Source organism: Benincasa hispida, chromosome 1, assembly GCF_027475165.1.
Source record: "Benincasa hispida cultivar pf3 chromosome 1, pf3_genome.v1.1, whole genome shotgun sequence".
Taxonomy (NCBI): domain Eukaryota; kingdom Viridiplantae; phylum Streptophyta; class Magnoliopsida; order Cucurbitales; family Cucurbitaceae; genus Benincasa; species Benincasa hispida.
Genome location: NC_143478.1, coordinates 32,201,788 through 32,220,519, shown reverse-complemented (window position 1 = coordinate 32,220,519; position 18,732 = coordinate 32,201,788). Strand labels below are relative to the sequence as shown.

The 18,732-nt window shown below is 34.0% G+C and overlaps 1 pseudogene across 1 annotated transcript; it reads left to right on the top strand.

Annotated features, from left to right (window-relative positions):
• Window positions 1-203: 203 nt before the first annotated feature.
• On the top strand, window positions 204-3,967 carry LOC120072283 (3-ketoacyl-CoA synthase 6 pseudogene; annotated as a pseudogene). The gene has a single exon (XR_016527097.1). The product of XR_016527097.1 is annotated as a 3-ketoacyl-CoA synthase 6 pseudogene (transcript).
• The last annotated feature ends 14,765 nt before the right edge of the window (window positions 3,968-18,732 follow it).

Genomic DNA, 18,732 nt, shown 5'->3' with positions numbered 1-18,732 from the left:
TAGAATAATAAGGGAAGAAATCGCATTTTTTAAATATTTACAAATATGGGAGTATTGACCCGTCAATTTTTTTTTTTAAATTTTCAATCTTACCCTCCCTTGATTTGGTGTATATCTTCTTCTTCCCTTTTTTTTATTATTTCTTTTTATTTTTTTTAATTTTCTTTCCTTTTCTCCAATTTTTTTCTTTCCTTTTTTCTATCCTCTTTTTTATTTTCTTTCCTTTCTTTTTTTTTTTTAAAAAAAAATTATTTTCTTTCTATGATTTTTTATTTTTTTAATTTTCTTTCCTTTCTCCGATTTTTAATTGTTTTAATCTTTTTCTTTCTCAAATTTTTTTAATTTTTTATTTTCTTTCCTTTCTCTAGTTTATTTTTATTTTTATTTTTATTTTCTTCCATTTCTCCAATTTTTGCTTCCATCTCTCCAATCTCCTCATCTCTTGAAACATTTTTCTCTCCCTCATCAACATTAACAAGCCAATAATCAATTTTAATTATTGTAATGAAACATTAAATATAAATAGCAAATGAAAACGGATGTGAAAGTAGTCCTCAAGTTTGCACCATTTTTAGAAACATTTACTAAAAGTTTGAAATAAGAAATAATAATAGTTATCAAATAAATTTATTTCTCAAAAAATGAAAAATGAGAACGCTATCAAACAGATCAATAGTTTTTTTTTTCTTCTTTAAGAATTTAAGAGTATGAAGTCTATCGGTAAATCACTAATAATATGTTTTCATGGATAACATGCTATCAGTGATACTATGATATCATGCTATCAATGGAAATTTTTATGTACGAGGAGTCATTTCATCTCAAATACTACATTACATAATACATAAATACTATCAGTGATATCCTTTCCATTAATAGCATTAGAAAGATAGCACTGACAATAGCTATCAATGATATCCTTTATGACTATCAACATAAAAAGATATTATTTTATACTTATATGCATCAATAACGCCATAAAAACACACTACATGTATCAACAAATTAATCAAAAGACCTCGATTATTTACAAACAAATATAACATGATATCATCGGTGATAGCAATTGATAGCCAATTTCTAAAATTGAAAACTATAACTAATAGCAACATCACTAATAACAACTATCAATGATAGCAACTAATAATCAAATTGAAAGCTAGCAATTGATAGCTACTATTAATGAAATTCACTAATAGCAACTATTAATAATATTTGTCGATAGCAGCATCATTGATAGTAACTGATAGCAGCTATTAGTCATAGCAACTAATAGCACATTTCTTAAATTGAAAATTATCATTGATAGCAGTATCACTAATTACAACTATTAGCGCTAGCAACTAATAGTATGCTTCTCAAATTGAAAGCTATCAATGATAGCAATTATCAGTGATATTCACTAATAGTAGCTAACAGTGATAGCAACTGATAGTATATTTCTCAAATCGAAAAGCTAACATTGATAGCAACTACCGGCGATAACCACCTCATAGCAACTATCAATGATAGCCACTGATAGCACACATCTCAAATCAAAAGTTATCACTGATAGCAACTATCAATAATAGCTTTCAATTTAAAAAAACCAGGAGACAACGCGCAAAATGGTAGTTAGGTATGAGTTTTTTTGTCTTACCATTTTTTGTTCTATATATACAATTATTTTATCCTTATACTACATATTTTATTATTTTGGGTTTGATTTCCATTTATGCAACTAGCCCAAAAAGAAAATAATAAATCAATACTAAGGCAATAGGCTTGGACTTGAATAGATGGTAGTGGCCTTATTTTTATACTTATTTTTTTTTTTAAAAAAAAAAGTTTAAAAAATATATTAATATATGTTGGTCGACCAGTTTTTCAAAATTTTTATATAAAAACCGAAAACTGACCGACCTCAATTTGACTAGTTTCGATCGATCGAATCTGTTTTCAGTACCTTTATACTCACCCCTAATGAAAACTACTAAATCTAATATTTTGAAAAAACCAAATGGAAACTATTACTATATCCAAAACCACCTAGAACCAAATAGTAATTCTCTTTTTCTTTGAACAACTCTAGTCTCTAATCGAATATTTAACCCATTCCTTCACATGAGTAACTCACTCAATTATTTATCCTAAAAATAAAAAATGATAATAATATTTTTTTTAAAAAAAACCTCATTTATTTCTCAATTCATTCTCTACCTCCCGTTATATTTCAACGTTCGGTGTTGCCATTTTCACTAAAACCCGAACTGCATACTTGTGCTTCACATTCCCATTTTCTCCATTCCCACACAAATATTTCCTCCATAACCAATGGAGTCTAATCCCAAGCTTAGCCAAAGGCATGGCAACACTCTCCTCCATTTCATTCTCATTCTCCTTATTTCCATGGAAACTTATATTTTCTTAAGGGGATGGAATCCCCTTTTCTCTATCTTCCTCCTCCTGTCTTCTTATGCCATCTTCAGGTACATCATTAAACTTCCCATTCTCAATAATGCTCCTCGTCCTGTTTATTTAGTTGACTTCTCATGCCTCAGACCACCAAGCTTCTGCAGGGTTCCCTTCTCTTTTTTCCTTGAAAATGCAACATTGATCGATATTTTTGACAATGAGAGCCTCAATTTCATGTCCAAAACTCTCAAATCTTCTGGACAGAGTGAACAAACATGCCTCCCTCCAGCCCTGCATTTCATTCCACCCAAAACCCATCAACAGGAATCCATTAATGAAGTTCATATGGTACTGTTTCCTGTCATGGATGATCTTTTAACCAAAACCCATCTCTCTCCTCATGACATTGATATCCTTATCGTTAATTGCAGTGGCTTTTGCCCTTCTCCTTCTCTGTCATCCATCGTCATCAACAAATATTCCATGAGAAGTGACATTAAAAGCTATAACCTCTCTGGAATGGGGTGCAGTGCAAGTGCTATAGCCATTCATTTAGCTGAAAATCTTCTTCAAGTTCACGAAAACTCAAATGCGGTTATACTTAGTACAGAAATTTTATCAAACGGTTGGTATGCAGGAAAGGAACACTCCAGACTAATCCTTAATTGCTACTTCCGTATGGGCAGTGCGGCTATTTTGCTCACCAATAGAAAAGAAGCGAAAGATTCTTCAAAATATAAACTGTTTAAAACCCTTAGAACACAGACATCCTTCGATGATAGAAGTTACCTTTCAGCCATGCGCGAAGAGGACATGGAAGGAAAACTTGGCGTCTCTGTCACAAAAGATACTCTTCAAGTTTTCCCCGAAACACTCCGAATAAACATAACCCTTCTTGGATCTTCAATTTTGCCGCTGTCGGAGAAACTACGGCACGTCGTTTCGAAGCTACGAAAGCGATTCGTGGACAAGTCCCAAGAAATTTACATACCCAATTTCAAGAGTGTGATTGGGCATTTCTGCTTGCCGGTATCGGGAGCTGCGGTGATAAGGGCGATCGGAAAAGTGCTGAAACTTAACGATAAGGAGGTGGAGGCGGCATTGATGACCCTGCATAGATTTGGGAACCAGTCATCTTCTGCGCTGTGGTATGAACTTGCTTATTTGGAAGCTAAAGAAAGAGTTGAAAAAGGAGATAAAGTTTGGCAAATTGGAATGGGCACTGGGCCCAAATGTGTTAGTTTGATTTGGGAGTGTATTCGGCCCATTCTAGGAGAGTCCAACAACGATCCATGGGCCGATGTGATCAATCGGTATCCCATCTTAGGCCCATCAACTTAGATCTTTTTAATTGTTTCAGATCTAATGGCATTGTTAATCTACTTTTATCTTCTTTTTTTTTTTCCTTTTAAATTAAGAAAAATAGCTTAAAATACTTGAAGGGTGAATTCTGCACAGTTGAAGGAGCTATGGATTAACGTGGGTGGAAACGAGTAACAATTGGTTGACAAACACTCGGTTAAAATTAAATCTTAATGTGGTGAAGTGACATTGTCAAATATTATTGCTAATAGTTGAATTAAGGATAACTTATATTTTTAGCCTTCTAGATTTGTCATTTCTATCACACTAGCCTACATGTTTCAATTGAATGATTAGATCTCTAACATTTAGAAAATGCTCAATTTCAATCTTTGACAACATTATAACTAAACTAGAGGGAAACAAGTAGAAGTATGAATCTTGTACAAAAGCTGGCACCATTTTACTTTGCCCACTATGCTACAATGCATAATATTAGGTACTATATTAAAGTTCAAGTTGAAAAAAGGTGATGTTACATATACTTGAAGACAAGTATGACTCACAATATCCTATGCATGTGTTTAGATTTTCTCACATAATTCGTAAATTTGATTTTTTGTTCGTCCGTGAATTTAACAATAAAAGTCTACGATGTTTGTTTTGTAACAGACCTCTAACTTTTAGGGTAAAATTTTTTTAAACCACTATTATAGTTTTGAGATGTTTTTTATAATTCAACCTCCTTTTAGCATCACATATTTGAAGGGAATTGAATCCCGATGGACGCATGAGAACGTTTTCTTTGATTTCTTGAACAATTAAAAACAAGTAAATAAGAAAAGTGTTAAGGACCATACCGTTGCTAGCACATGATTGTAGCAAAATTTCCTGTTGAAACTGATAGCCTCCTTCTTATATTCTTCAAATTCCATGAGGTCTTCCTTGTTATGACTCTCGCAATGATCCAACTTGTGGAAATCACTTCTTGAAAGAATAGAGGAAGCAGGGAAAAGAATTTTCTTAAAACTTTTTAAAGAAAATTAAGAGAATTTTTAGAGGGAGAGTTTTAGAGTAATCGTAGAGATTATTTTTATAGAGAGTGTGTTCTATAAAGGCTCGCAAGCGCCCTATTTATAGTACTCAATAGAACTTTAAGCGTTACTCCTAATTCTATTAGGGTAACAGAGATTTTTAATGAAATATTTAATAATATCCATTATTAATAAATGTCTATCCAAATAATATCTCATATTAAATGGTTTAAAATATTTAAATATTTATTCTCTATGGGATTTAATTATCTACTAATATCCAATATTAAAAAGATAATTATTCATTTAATATCTCATATTAAATGAATTTAAGTATTTATTCTCTACATTATCTCTTTAATTCGAATCTCATTTAAATTAAATAATTATTTATTTAAATCATATTCAAATAACTTAATTCTCCCAACATCTATTTAATTTGAATCTTATTCAAATTTATAATTTATTTATTTATATGAATCTCTTCCAAATAAATAATTAATTATTTGAATCATATTCAAACAAATGAATTCTCCATGTTATAAAATTATAATTTGAATCTTATTCAAATAAACTTTATAATAAATCAAGTAATTAATTGTATTCAATACAATTATTATTTTTCCTCATGAATTTGAATATTTCAAATTTTCTTTCAAAAAACTTAATCCTTGTTGGTCTTTGGCGAGCTAGCAAGAGGACCTTATGGACCTTCAATTTATAAGCTCCAATGATCCAAGATTACTTAATTAATCTTTTTAATTAAATTAACCTTCATTCATTAACTACAGGACAAACTACTGTAGACTCATAGTTGAACTCTTGTGCACTGTAGGATAAGTTGTGTCCATGGATATAATCAATATAAGCAAGTCGATCCTTCACGAGTTGTTCATAATTACAGCTTGTTCAAAATGTTCATTTCATCCTTGTAATTACATCTTTTCCTTAAATCCCACCGATTCCTCTAATGAACAATTTGTTTATAGTCCAACCATAAAGTAAGTCCCTTTGGGCCAATGAGAGGGTGAGATCCCTTTGTTCAAGACCTGAAATCAGCATTAAGAGAATTACTCATATATTTACTATATATGGGAAGGAGTGAATTCCATCTTGTAACGTTATGTTCCTGGCTCCCTATTTAGTCAAGTCCCCAAAATGGTAAACTTAAGCCACTCTCACCCATGCAAATCAAATGACTAATCTCACAGACAGGAGTTCATAAATCACTCAAGATTAAGATCGAGTAACACATGATCATTCTATAAATATTCATCTCATCAATTAACAGATTTACAAAGAGAGATTAATTATTTGGTGGTCCAATCTTATATAAATTCTTTGTATAGGATACCTCCACTCACATGTCTTCACATGAATGACTTGGATCAAATCATTTGTAACTATTGCAACGTGGGCCGTTTTTCATAATGTCACTAGAATAAGGTACACAACCTTACCCATGTACTATAGGTCTTTAGGTTATTTCTTGAACATGATCTTCTCGTATGTTAATACATATATGTTCAAGATTTCATACAATGACTTGAATTTTCTAGTTTATTGGATAATGTTATGAAAATGATAATTAACATAAAATAATGAATTGTTTTATTAATTGATAAATAGTTTACTTACAAAATCTACGAGTTTTAGGACATAAACCCCAATAATCTCCCGTTTGCACTAAAGCTAGTGGGGACTATAAATAAGCCAAGGGATACTATACACCCTATAACATCTCCCACTTTCCATGACAAAGTGATGCATATCTCGTAGACTTAGACTCTCTAGATGGTCCTCAAACACTTTAGCTGTGAGAGCCATCGTAAATGGATCAGCACAGTTGCCTTCAGGTGCAATTTTAGTGACTACTACATCACCCATCTGCACTATCTCTCTGATAAAATGATACTTTCTCTCTATATGATTTCCTCTCTTATGGCTTATAGATTCCTTAGAGTAGCCACAACACCATTATTAGCGCATATGATAGGTAGGTTTATATTTGGAACAACTTCCAAATCTGTCAAGAACTTTCTGAGCCAAACAACTTCCTTGGCTGCATCACAAACAACTACGTATTCAACTTTCATTGTAGAGTCTACAATGCATCCTTGCTTGATGCTACGCCATACTATAGCTTCTCCACATAGAGTGAATACTGATCCTGAAATAGATTTCCTATAATCCTTATTAGTCTGTATCTTATAAGGATCAAATCCTTAGCTCCATACCAAGCATATAGTCCTTGTTCTCCTGATACTTGAGGATCATTTTGATAGCAATCCAGTGATCATATCCTGGATTTAATTGATATTTACTAAGAATCCCTACAGCATAATAGGTATCAAGTCTTGTTCACAACATTGCATACATGAGACTGCCTACAATAGAGGCATAGGGAATTCATCTCATTTTCTCAATTTATTGAGGTGACTTAGGACACTATTCTTTAGAAAAAAAATTTCATGCCTGGAAGGTAAATTACCCTTCTTGAAATTCTATATCGAATATTTGACAAATATCTTGTCAATATATGACATTTGAGACAAGGCTGGGTTTTGTTCTTGCGATTACTTATAATTTGAATCCTTTGAACAAACTGTACCTCTAAAAAATCTTACATCTGAAATTGCGTAGCTAGCCATTTTTTAATGTTAGTGAGAAAACCTACGTCATTCTTAATGAATAGAATATCATCCTCATACAACATCAGAAAAGCTACTTTCCTTTTGATGGTCTTCTTGTAGACACAAGGTTCATCAATATTTTGTTCAAAACCTATGAATCGACAATATTGTCAAATCTAATATTCCAAGACCTTGATGCTTATTTAAGTCCATAAATTGATCTATTAAGCTTCCAAATCTTATACTTTTGATCTTGCTCTATGAACCCTTCTGGTTGGCTCATGTAGATGTTCTCTTCAAGATTGTCATTCAGAAATGCATTCTTCACATCCATTTGGTATATCTCATAATCATAAAATGTGGCAATTGCTAAGAGAATGCAAATCAACTTTAACATGGCAAACAAGGAGAATGTTTCTTTATAGTCTACCCTTTCTCTTTAGGTATACCCCTTTGCCACAAGTCTCGCCTTGAAGGTCTATACCTTCTCATCTATACCTCTTTTTCTCTTGTAGATCCACTTGCATCCTATGAGTTTTACCCTTTCATATTATTCTACAAGATCCCATACTAAATTGGAGGACATAGACCCCATTGTCAAGATTCATAGATTTGAGCCATTCATCTTTGTCAACATTATCCATTTCTTGTTTGAAAGTCAATGGATCCTCAATGTCTTCAGGTATGAAAACCTGGGCTTTAGTTAAATCCATGTAACGATTGAGTTGTGTTATAACCCTCCCACTACGTCGAAAAACTCCTAACTCTTGGAAAGGACAAACCTAAATAACAGATTCTTTATTAACAACTCTTGTTGATGAATTATCAATAACTCTTGTCGATGTAATATCAACAAATTTTGTTGATGTCCGAGTAGCTTTAATGGAAATCAATTCATTCAACATAATTTTACTGTGAGGTTTATGATCCTTCATGTGATCTTCCTTTAAGAAAATGATATTTGTAGACATAAACACCTTATTTTCTTTGGGATCATAAAAATAACCACCTCTAATTTCCTTTAGGTAGCCTAAACAAGGCATAATTTTGAACGTGGTTTGAACTTCTTTGGGTTTAAATTCAGCATATATGTTGGACATCCCCAAATTCTGAAATATCACAAAGTACACTTATAACACCTCCAAAGTTCCAGTTGGTGTCTCTGAGACAATTTTTTATGGAACATTGTTCAAAATATATACTGCAGTCAATACTGCATACCCCCAAAAGGTATCTGGTAACTAAGCATAGCTCATCATCAACCGAATCATGTCTAACAAGGTTCTATTTCTCCTTTCTAATATACCATTCTATTGAGGTGTACTAGGAACTGAAAGTTGGGATGTGATTCCATTCTCTGTCATATAGTCTTTGAATCTTAAGTCCATATACTCTCCACCTCGATCTAATCGAAGTGTTTTAAACTTTTTACCTAATAGATTCTCAACTTCAACCTTATACCCCTTGAACTTTTCAAGAACTTCAGACTTATATTGCATTAGGTAAAAATACCTATATCTTGGATAATCATCTATGAAGGAGATAAAGTATCCATAACTTTCTCTTTCTTTAACATTATTGAATTATAAAGGTCTAAATGTATAAGTTTTAGAGGTTCTTTGGCTCTATGATCTTTTCTAGTAAAATGTCTCTTGGTCATCTTGCGTTCAAGACAAGATTCACATATTGGTAAGTTGTTCGCTTCCAACTTATTTAGAAGACCACTCTTATCAACTTCTCAATCCTATTGAGATTTATATGACTCAAACTTATATGCCAAATATAGGTATCATTTTTGTAAGAAACCTTTTGTCTTTTTGTCCTAGAAGTTGTTGTACTAAACATTTAAGTGTTAAGAAGCGTTTTGCACGCTAACAATTTTAGCACATACAAATTATCTTTAATAAAAGCTGAACAAAAATTCAAGCCATTCTTTGTAATAACAACTTCATTCTCAACAGAATTTAAAGAATAACATTGTTCAACTAAACAATAAACTAAAATTAGGTTCCTTTTAAAACTAGGAACCAAATGCACGTTGTCCAACAACAAATAATAGTTTTTAAAAGATAATTTAATACTTTCAATAGCAACAACCTATACGACTTCACCGGTTCCAACTCGCATTGTCATTTCTCTAGTCTCTAATTGTTCCCAAGAGTCAATTTTTTGAAAAGAACAAACATGATGAGTAGCTCCCCAATCAATTATTCAGGTAGAATTATTGTTCTTCATTAAATAGTTTTCTAAGACAACATAATCATATTTACCTTCTTTTGGCTTCTTTTTCTCAGCCAAAAAATTTGAGCAGTTTCTCTTCTAGTACCCAACTTTATTGTAATGGAAACATTTTCCTTTTGAATTCTTGTTTCTAGCTTTTTTTTTTTTTTAGAAGATTTAGTTATATTCTTTTCTAATTTATCTTTCTTTTCTAGTCCTTTTGACCAGAGGATGAAGCTTCAGATTTCTTCTAGAGGTTGAACCTCTGGACTTATTTTTATTCTAAGAGGCAACATTTGTCTCCCATTCCGTCCCTTGTTCAGACATTGAAAATTCTGTAGTTCTTCAACAAAGTTGTGAGATTGTAAGTAATTTTGTTCATAAAAACATTACTTCTAAATTGTAAGAAACTCCTAGGAAAAGTTTCTAGAATAAATCTAACTTAGTTGGACTGATCAATGACAACTCCATTTATTTTTGCGAAGTGAACCATCATGTCAAGAATGTATTCCCAAATAGATGTTCCCTCCTTTGTACGTGCATTATAAATGTATTTGAGAGCATCATGTTTGATTTGTTCAGACGATTGCCCAAACATATCATGCAATGACCTCCATCATCTCATGTGCAGTCTGCATGTTTTCAAGCTTCTAGGCCAAAATATTAGTTATGCTAGCCAAGATATAGACTCGAGCCTTTTCGTTTGCTCTTATACATTGTCATATATTTCACGAACATCTCATGTAGCATTTAGAGTTGGTTCCTAAGGAGATCCCTCAGTTAGGACAAATTTTGCATTGTCCAGTATCAATATCGTATGAAATTATTTTTGTATATCGTATAATTATCACCACTCAATTTATCAATGGCGAAAAGAAAGATCATAGAGGTAGACATTATTGCTAGAAAACATTTTATCAAATCAACCATTTGTATAACTTAAATCCAATTAAATTTAGCATTACATTTTATGAACCCTATAAATCATGTCTGATGTAATGATACTTTGGTGATTTAGAACAAATGTTACCAAAGGATAGATCAAGTGCTCATTCATTGGATTGAGACATTCTCAACCAACATTAAACCAGAATAACTCCTATTCTACAACATTTAGTTATAATTATTTGGTTAGAACACCATTAACAACTTTAGTGTGTTCTTGTAACTGTAACCCATCATTTTAGATCTTATAATTCTGCCCCAACAAGTCTGCCGAAGGGAGGTCAATATTAGAAACAGAAAATTACTATTTTATCCATTGCTAGAGTTTACCTTGATATTGACCCATACAAATACCTTTTGAAAGGGGATGGAAGCAGAGCTAAAGCAAAGCGCCATAAGGTCAAGCATGAGTCCCATAGTGTAAGCTAATGATGGAGACCGTAGGATATATTGACACATGTCCTTTTCTCACTAACTATAAATACTTTCTCTAATTCACGTTGATCTTGATCCATGCAAACACTTTTCGAAAGGGGATGAAAGCAAAAGCTGCCACGGGGCCAAGCATGAGTCGAAGTAAAAGCTGCCACGAGGCCAAGCATGAGTCTCACAGTGTGAATCTTACCAGAGAAAATAGGAGAGATGACATATAATATACATTTATTCTCCCACTTAGTATTTTGAAATAGGATTTTCATTACTTAAACAAACTTAGGCTAAATCATTTTTCTAAGTTTTAATTTTGTTTACCCAAGCATAACTCTTATGTTTGGCTTGTTGGCATAATGTAAAATATCCATGTTTATTAAACTCTTTAATAAATTAATCACATTATGTTATATAAAATTTTGACTAATTCAACTCCTAGGTCAGTTTTCAGGTAGAAGTGTTCCATTACCATCAACTTAAATACCCCAATCTTAGTCGAACCTTCCTTAGACATAGTTCCCTTATAGGCAAGCATTTATTATTTAAATCTTTTCATTTACCCATTTTAAACTATTTAAAACTAAATTAACCTAATCTCATTAGATAAGCATGCAATCTTTTCTGATCTTATTAGAAAATTATAAAGATAAACTAAATTAACCTAATCTCATTAGATAAGCATACAATCTTTTCTGATCTTATTAGAAAATTATAAAGATAAACTAAAATTAATTTTATCTTTATCTAAGCAAGATCCTAATTCTATTAGACAAACATGCATTTTTCTAATCTCATTAGGAAAAATAAAGATAAACTATAATTAATTAATATTATATTTATCTAAACGTGTAATCTTACAAAGCTCTTTAATCAATTACGCAACATATCAAATATATTTTAGTTAAAGAGGAATCTCTACATGCATTTAATAAATATAACATTTATATTTAAAATATGTGAATTTCATCATGCCTTTAATTAAATATAACATTTGTATTTAAAATATGCATGATATTATTAACCTATAGTGGGATTTTAAATTAAATGGCATACTATATACAACATTCAAGATTTAATTTAAATTATACATCTCATGGATAATTAAATTAAAAATAGCAAAGTTGATTGGCTTTTGGCATCCTTAGAAAATCAAATAATATCTAAAAGCCCTAGGTTTTTAGAAAAAATCCTAATAGAAAACAGGGAAAAAGACTTCTTCCTGCTAGAATCATCAAAGCATCGCAATGCTGTTGGGCGGCATCGCAACACTGTTCTTCTTTTGTTCTCTACCTCACATCGGAGCGTCGCGACGTTGTTCACAGAACTGTACTGCCTTACCTTCTGATTTTCGATTTGCATTTATTCAAGTTCTCTTCATAGCAACTCTTTCCTACAAACGACACATATTTACAGAGTCGATTTATAGCAAAAAAAAAAAAAAAATACCCGTAAATGTTGGGTTTTACATTGATCTCATCAATAAAACTACAAATCTAAATGCCAAAAGCCTAAATAGCCAACGCGCAAACTGCAATTAAAAAACACATACATCTCCTATCCACCATTCTTAAATTTTAATTTAAATCAAGAATAAAAAATTGGCTCTGATACCAATTGAAGGAAATTTAATCCCAGCAGAAGCGTGAGATCATTTTCTTTGATTTCTTAAAATAGGTAAAAACAAGTAAACAAGAATAAGATTAAGAACCATACCGTTGCCGACACGTGACTGTAACAAAATCTCCCCTTGAAATTGGTAGTCTTCTTCTTAGATTCTTCAAATGCTATGAGATTTTCCTTGTTATTACTGCCAAGGATCTGACATGTGGAAACCGCTTTTTGAAACACTACTACAAAACTACTTTAATGTCGGTTTAAAATTGACAATATAGGGGTACAATATCGGTTAAAAACCGACATCGAAGATCATGTTATAAAAGATCTTTAATGTTGGGTGTCTTTAATGTTGGTTTTAAGCTAACATTATAGATAGATAACCAAGATTTCAATGCCAGTTATCTTCAATGTCAGTTTTTAATCGATATTGAATACTATTTTCAATGTTGGTTTTTCACCTACTTTTTGTCAGTAATTGTTCGATATTAAATGTCTATCATCGTTTGTCATTGGAAAAATATATATATATATATATATATATATATATTTGTTGCTTACGCACATGCAAATTAATAATATTTCTCTTTTACCTGGACATGCACAAAATAAAATCTTAATTGCTTTCACAAATCCTTAATAATAAGTCACAAAAGAGGAAATAGATGATTGACTCTAAAACCAAGGTAATCAACAAATTATCAAAACTCATAAGGGTTACATAGTAAAATTAAAATTTTGTTAGATACAAAAAAAACTTTTATTGGTATATCAAAAAAGAGTAAGAACTTACTGTTTGCACGAGGTTTTCAGAGAAACTTAATTCGTGGATTTGAACTTGAGCTGGTGTTGATGTTGATGTTGATTTCATGCGATGTAGTTCCAACTCTAACACTTGATCATCTGATTCTCTCTCGGTTAAATGAATGTGCTTGACTTGAAGAAGAAAAGCACCAAACGTTCTTTAAGTAGAAGTTTTGGAAGAGTTTTTGTGTCTTCAAGGGTCCTGTGTCCTTCAAGAGTCTCAGGAGTCTTCTGCTTGTTGATGAATTCTCTCTGGGTTCTCTGGAATGTAGAATTGTCGACTTCTTGAAATGAGAAGAGTTCCTCTATTTATATGGCTATCTGATGGGCTTCATTGGCTTGGGCCTGGTTAGCCCATGGGTTTGGGTTTGGTTGGCCCATGGTTTGGTTGACCCATGGGCCGGACTTTTGGGCTTAATTAATTGGACTTGGGCCTGGTTTTTTGGCCCAATTAATTGGATTTAGGCATACTTTGGTTTCTAGGCCCAAATTAAGCCCATTTTTTGGTGTAACTGGACCAAAACCCAAATTATAACGTCAAATTGGATGAAATTAATTTTACTCGATCCAATGATTACGACGAAAACACGTAACGTCGTTAGAATTTGCCTTCAACTTCAATTTGGGACACATGTCAACTCTTAATTGTCCCAAATTTGATGATTTTGGAATTTCGTCATTAATTTAGTAGATGACGTGACGATTCGTGATTAGCCTGAAATTTCTTCTCCAACAAATGCCCCATTTTTTAAATTCGTGCACAAATGTGGGTGGATGAATCTCGAAAAAGATAAAGCCGACATCGAGATGCAATTAATTTGATTTTGACTTTGATGCTCCCGATTTAATTAAACCATGAATTTTGTGCACAAGTTTAACTAAAATTTATAACAGAGCATAGTCAAACTTTTAATTTAAGAAAATTTCAAATTTTATCCCAAATTTAATTTGGTTTGGAGATGAAAACTTAAAAATTTTGTTTTAAATTTGGAATATGGCCAAATTTACGGAAATTTTTTAGCTTTTTCCTCAATTTAGTTTGATTTAGAGATAAAACCTAAAAATTCTATATTTAAAATGAAAATTCAACTTCCATCCCCAACTTAATTTGATTTTCAGATTAAACTTAAAAATTTGGAATTTAAAATGATAATTCAAGTTTCATCCTCAATTTAACTTGATTTGGAGATAAACTTAAAAATTTTGAATTTAAAATGAAAATTCAAGTTTCATCCATAATCTAATTTGATTTGGGGACAAAACTTAAAAATTATGGATTTAAAATGAAAATTCAAGTTTCATTCCTAATTTAATTTAATTTGGAGATAAAACTTAATGAACAATAGATCATAGACCAACTATGACTAAATCATTCTCGGGCCAGGAGAGGGTGTGGCGCCACATTGTTCAAGACCCGAAATCAGCCCTTAAGAGAGCAATTTATCTACTTATCCCTTCCTCGGAGAATGAGTGAATCCCATCTTGTATAGTTGTGTTCCCAGCTCCCTAATCAAAAGAATCCCCAAAATGGTAGGATTGTTGAGTCGGCGATCTAACCACTCTCACCCATACAAATCAAAGAACCGACCTCATAGGCAGGAGTTCACAACTTACTCAAGATTCAAGTCATGTTATCTATGATCATTCTGGTGAGATGTGAGTCTCTATTATGAATGGCGTTATATAATGAAACTAAACATTTTGTGGTCCGGTCTTATATAAACTCTTTTATATAGAATATCCCCACTCACATGTCTATACATGAATGATTAGGATTAGATCATTTGTAGCATTTTATAATAATTGTAACACCTACAAAGCATGTCATACTCTAGTGTTACCAGGATAAGGTACCCAGCCTTATCCATATACTACAGACCATTTAGGTTATCACTTAAATATGATCCACCCGTTTGTCTCTACATACATGTTTAAGTTACAAAGATAACCTTGGATGTTAGTTTATTGGTTGATGGTTAATGAAACTAAAATATCATATATTTTATAGACAATGAATAAAATATCATATGTTTTATTAAATACATAATGAGTTTATTCAACAATATTTACAACTATTGAAACCTACGAGATTTAGGGCACCAACCTCAACTTTAACTTCGTCAAGTCCGTCTCCTGCTTGTGGACTTCCTGCTTTATTATTGGTGTGAGAGGTGTGACGAAACTCTCTTTTAAGATTTCTATATCGCTAACCCGTAAACCTTTTGAGCATTTCGTAAAAGGTGACTCGCCCTTCTTCCGTCTCAACAAAGGGACATAGCGCAGAATCGGAGGTCTTAAAGCCTTTTCATCCCTCACCACGGATGTATCTCCAACGCTGGTGGGTGACCCATTTCCTTTTGAGCAGGGGGCCTGTGCCTTGCTACCTATTTCTTTCCTTGTATCAACTGATGACTTTGATCGGGATCTACCTACTTTCTTTACCATCGAGGTTTCTACGGCCGTTACTTCACTGGAATTCTCGCTCTTCAAGTGAGATTCAGCCTCTGAAATGGATTAGAGTCTGCCTCAACCTTTTTTATCCCATCCTGGTAAAACTTAAAACATTGATGCAATGTCGACGTAATCACACCATTCCCACGAAGCCAAGGGCGCCCCAGTAGCAGCCTATAGGTGGTCTTTGAGTCTATAATATGAAACAATGCATCAGCCTTCAGGTCGCCAATGAGGAGCTCTAAGCGTATCATGTCTATCGCCCTTTAGCTGCCTTGATTGAACCTTGAATTACCAACTTGCTGTTTGATAAATCCTCCACGAGGATGCCTAACCGTTTCATAGTCGCCTTAGAAATTATATTGACAGTGGATCCATTATCGATGAGAATCCGACAAACTCTTTATTCTCAAATGTATTCGGAGACGTACAAAGGCCTATTATGCAACTTAGATCCCAACAGCAAATTTTCGTCAAAGAAGCCTATGGATGTACAACACAAGGCATATGTGCGTGCTACGGAGGTCGGTGTACTGGATGCGTTGGATTCCAATAATGCATCAGTGAGGGTTGTCTTAGCTTCTTGAGGGAGTGAGAACAAGTCATCTCTGTTGAATGACGATAAGTCATTTGACTTCTCTGTCGATTTCAAAGAGCTTAGGAGGGTATCTTATTCTTCTGTTGTGCTGATAGCATGACATGCAACAGCCTCTGGCACTTCTCCTGAACCACGAATGCAGAAGTTCTCTGGAAGGAAATCTGTCAGTGTCACCTATCGCCTGGGACGAGGAATGTCCTCATCTTTCTCCTTAATAGCCTTGGGCTTCCGAGTCTTCTTTCTTCCCTTCCTCTTCTATGTTTTGTTCCCTATTTTATAACTTTGATAGAAGCGTGACTCTTTTTGGGTAGGTCTCAACTTTTTCTTTTTTCGGCGTGGCTTCCGAGTCTTCTTTCTTCCCTTCCTCTTCTATGTCTAGCCTTCATCATCGCCCCTATCCACACATTCTTCTTTGTTTTGTAAATCTGTGACTTGGATCTTCTATTGGAACCATACAACCAGAGATTCGAAGGTCCTAAACCGAACCAAACTTTCTCTTTCCTCATAACATATGACTAGTGTCGGTGTTTTTGGAGTTACTGCCATTGCAACGTGATTCGTTTGAACAACCTCATCCATGTCTAGCTCAATCTTCCTTTGTCGAGCCAACCTTAGGATCAGCTCCTTTAGGAAAAAGCATTTTTCAACTGGGTGGCTAACAACCCTGTGGTACTTGCAGTAGTTGGGGTCATCTACCTTCCCTACCTGCTCCGACCATTTACACTGTGGTAATTGGATGAGTTGTTTTTCCAGCAGTTGCTCAAGCATATTCACCACATCGGAGTCAAGGAACGGATAGACTTTTTCCTGCCTCTTCTTCAAGGTTAGGCGACGTCTTTTGCCTCCGTCTTCCTTCTTTTCAGTCTTCTTTTCTTTCCTTTTTGAGGAAAACCTCAACGGGGTCGTATTGATGATCGTTGATTCCTTCGCGACACACTTTACAATCTTCTCAGCGCTCTTTATCTCCTTCTTATCTTTCTTCATCTCAGGGATCAGAAAATCCTTCATCCCTCGATTGGCGATGCTCAACTTCATATGGGCGCGAGTCACCAATTCTTCAAAGGTATGGGGCTTTGTTCCTTACAGAATTTAAAGGAGTCCCCAGTGCATACCTTGAGTGCACATTTTCATAGTAGACAATTTGATGAGTCAGTCTTTGCAGTCCAGACTTAGAGCCCTTCATCGGTTGATATAGTCGATGACCGAGTCCCCTTTCTGTTGCTTGGCATTTGTCAACTTCATCATGTTAACGATGCGTCTAGTGCTGTAAAAGTGATTCAAGAATTCCCTTTCAAGTTGCTCCCAACTGTCAATCACCTCAGGCTCTAAGTCCATGTACCAGTAAAAATGTTTCGTTTTAGGATTTTGATGAACTGCTTGACCAGTAGATCTCCCATGGTTCCCGCATTCTCGCACGTTTCCACAAAGTGGGCAACATGCTATTTGGGGGTTGCTCTTTACGTCAAATTGCTGGAATTTTGAAGGTTGATACCCAGCTGACATTCTTAAGTTGTCGATTTTATGGGAGTACGACTTGGAATACATGAAAGAGGTCTGAGTTGGGCCACCATATTGAGCCCTTATCGAGGTCATGACTATGTCTTGCAGTTGCTGAACTGACAGAGAGGCCACCAAATCCGATTGTTGCAGTTGATTTTCTTGCAACATGATTTTTCCTTTGTCAATTGCTTTGATAGCAGGTACCTAGCATGATTCAGCAACCTCTCGAGATTGCATTTGTTCCTTCAAGGTGGCTATCTCTGATCTCGTTCCTCGATGTCTTTCATCATAAAATTTATCTTCCTTTCCATTTTTCCATGGCCGCCTCATCTGTTACATCTTCCATCATGATAGAAATGACCTCTGGGTGTGATTCTCTTTTCGACTTGTTGGGGGCAGAAACAAAGCTGTCAAACAAGGGATTTTCCTTGGTGACAATTCCCCTTTAGGGGACACTTTCATCCACTTTAGGATGTCATGCGTGACGACTGAACCTTGCTTCTCCTGCATAACTTCCTTTGAACGGTCGCAGGTAACAGGTCTCGTGTAGGAATCTCTTGCGGAGGATACTCTAGATGCGACCTTCCTAGATGCCATTGAGTTGCTTGGATGTTGAGAGAGAAATGAGAGGTAGAGTCGTCCCACTAAGCATGCCAATTTATTCGTGTGAGGTTTTTGGAGAAACTTAATTCGTGAATTTAAACTTGAGCTGGTGTTGATGTTGATGTTTATTTGATGCGATGTAGTTCGAGCTCTAACACTTGATCTTCTGATTCTCTCATAGTTGAATGAATGTGCTTGACTGGAA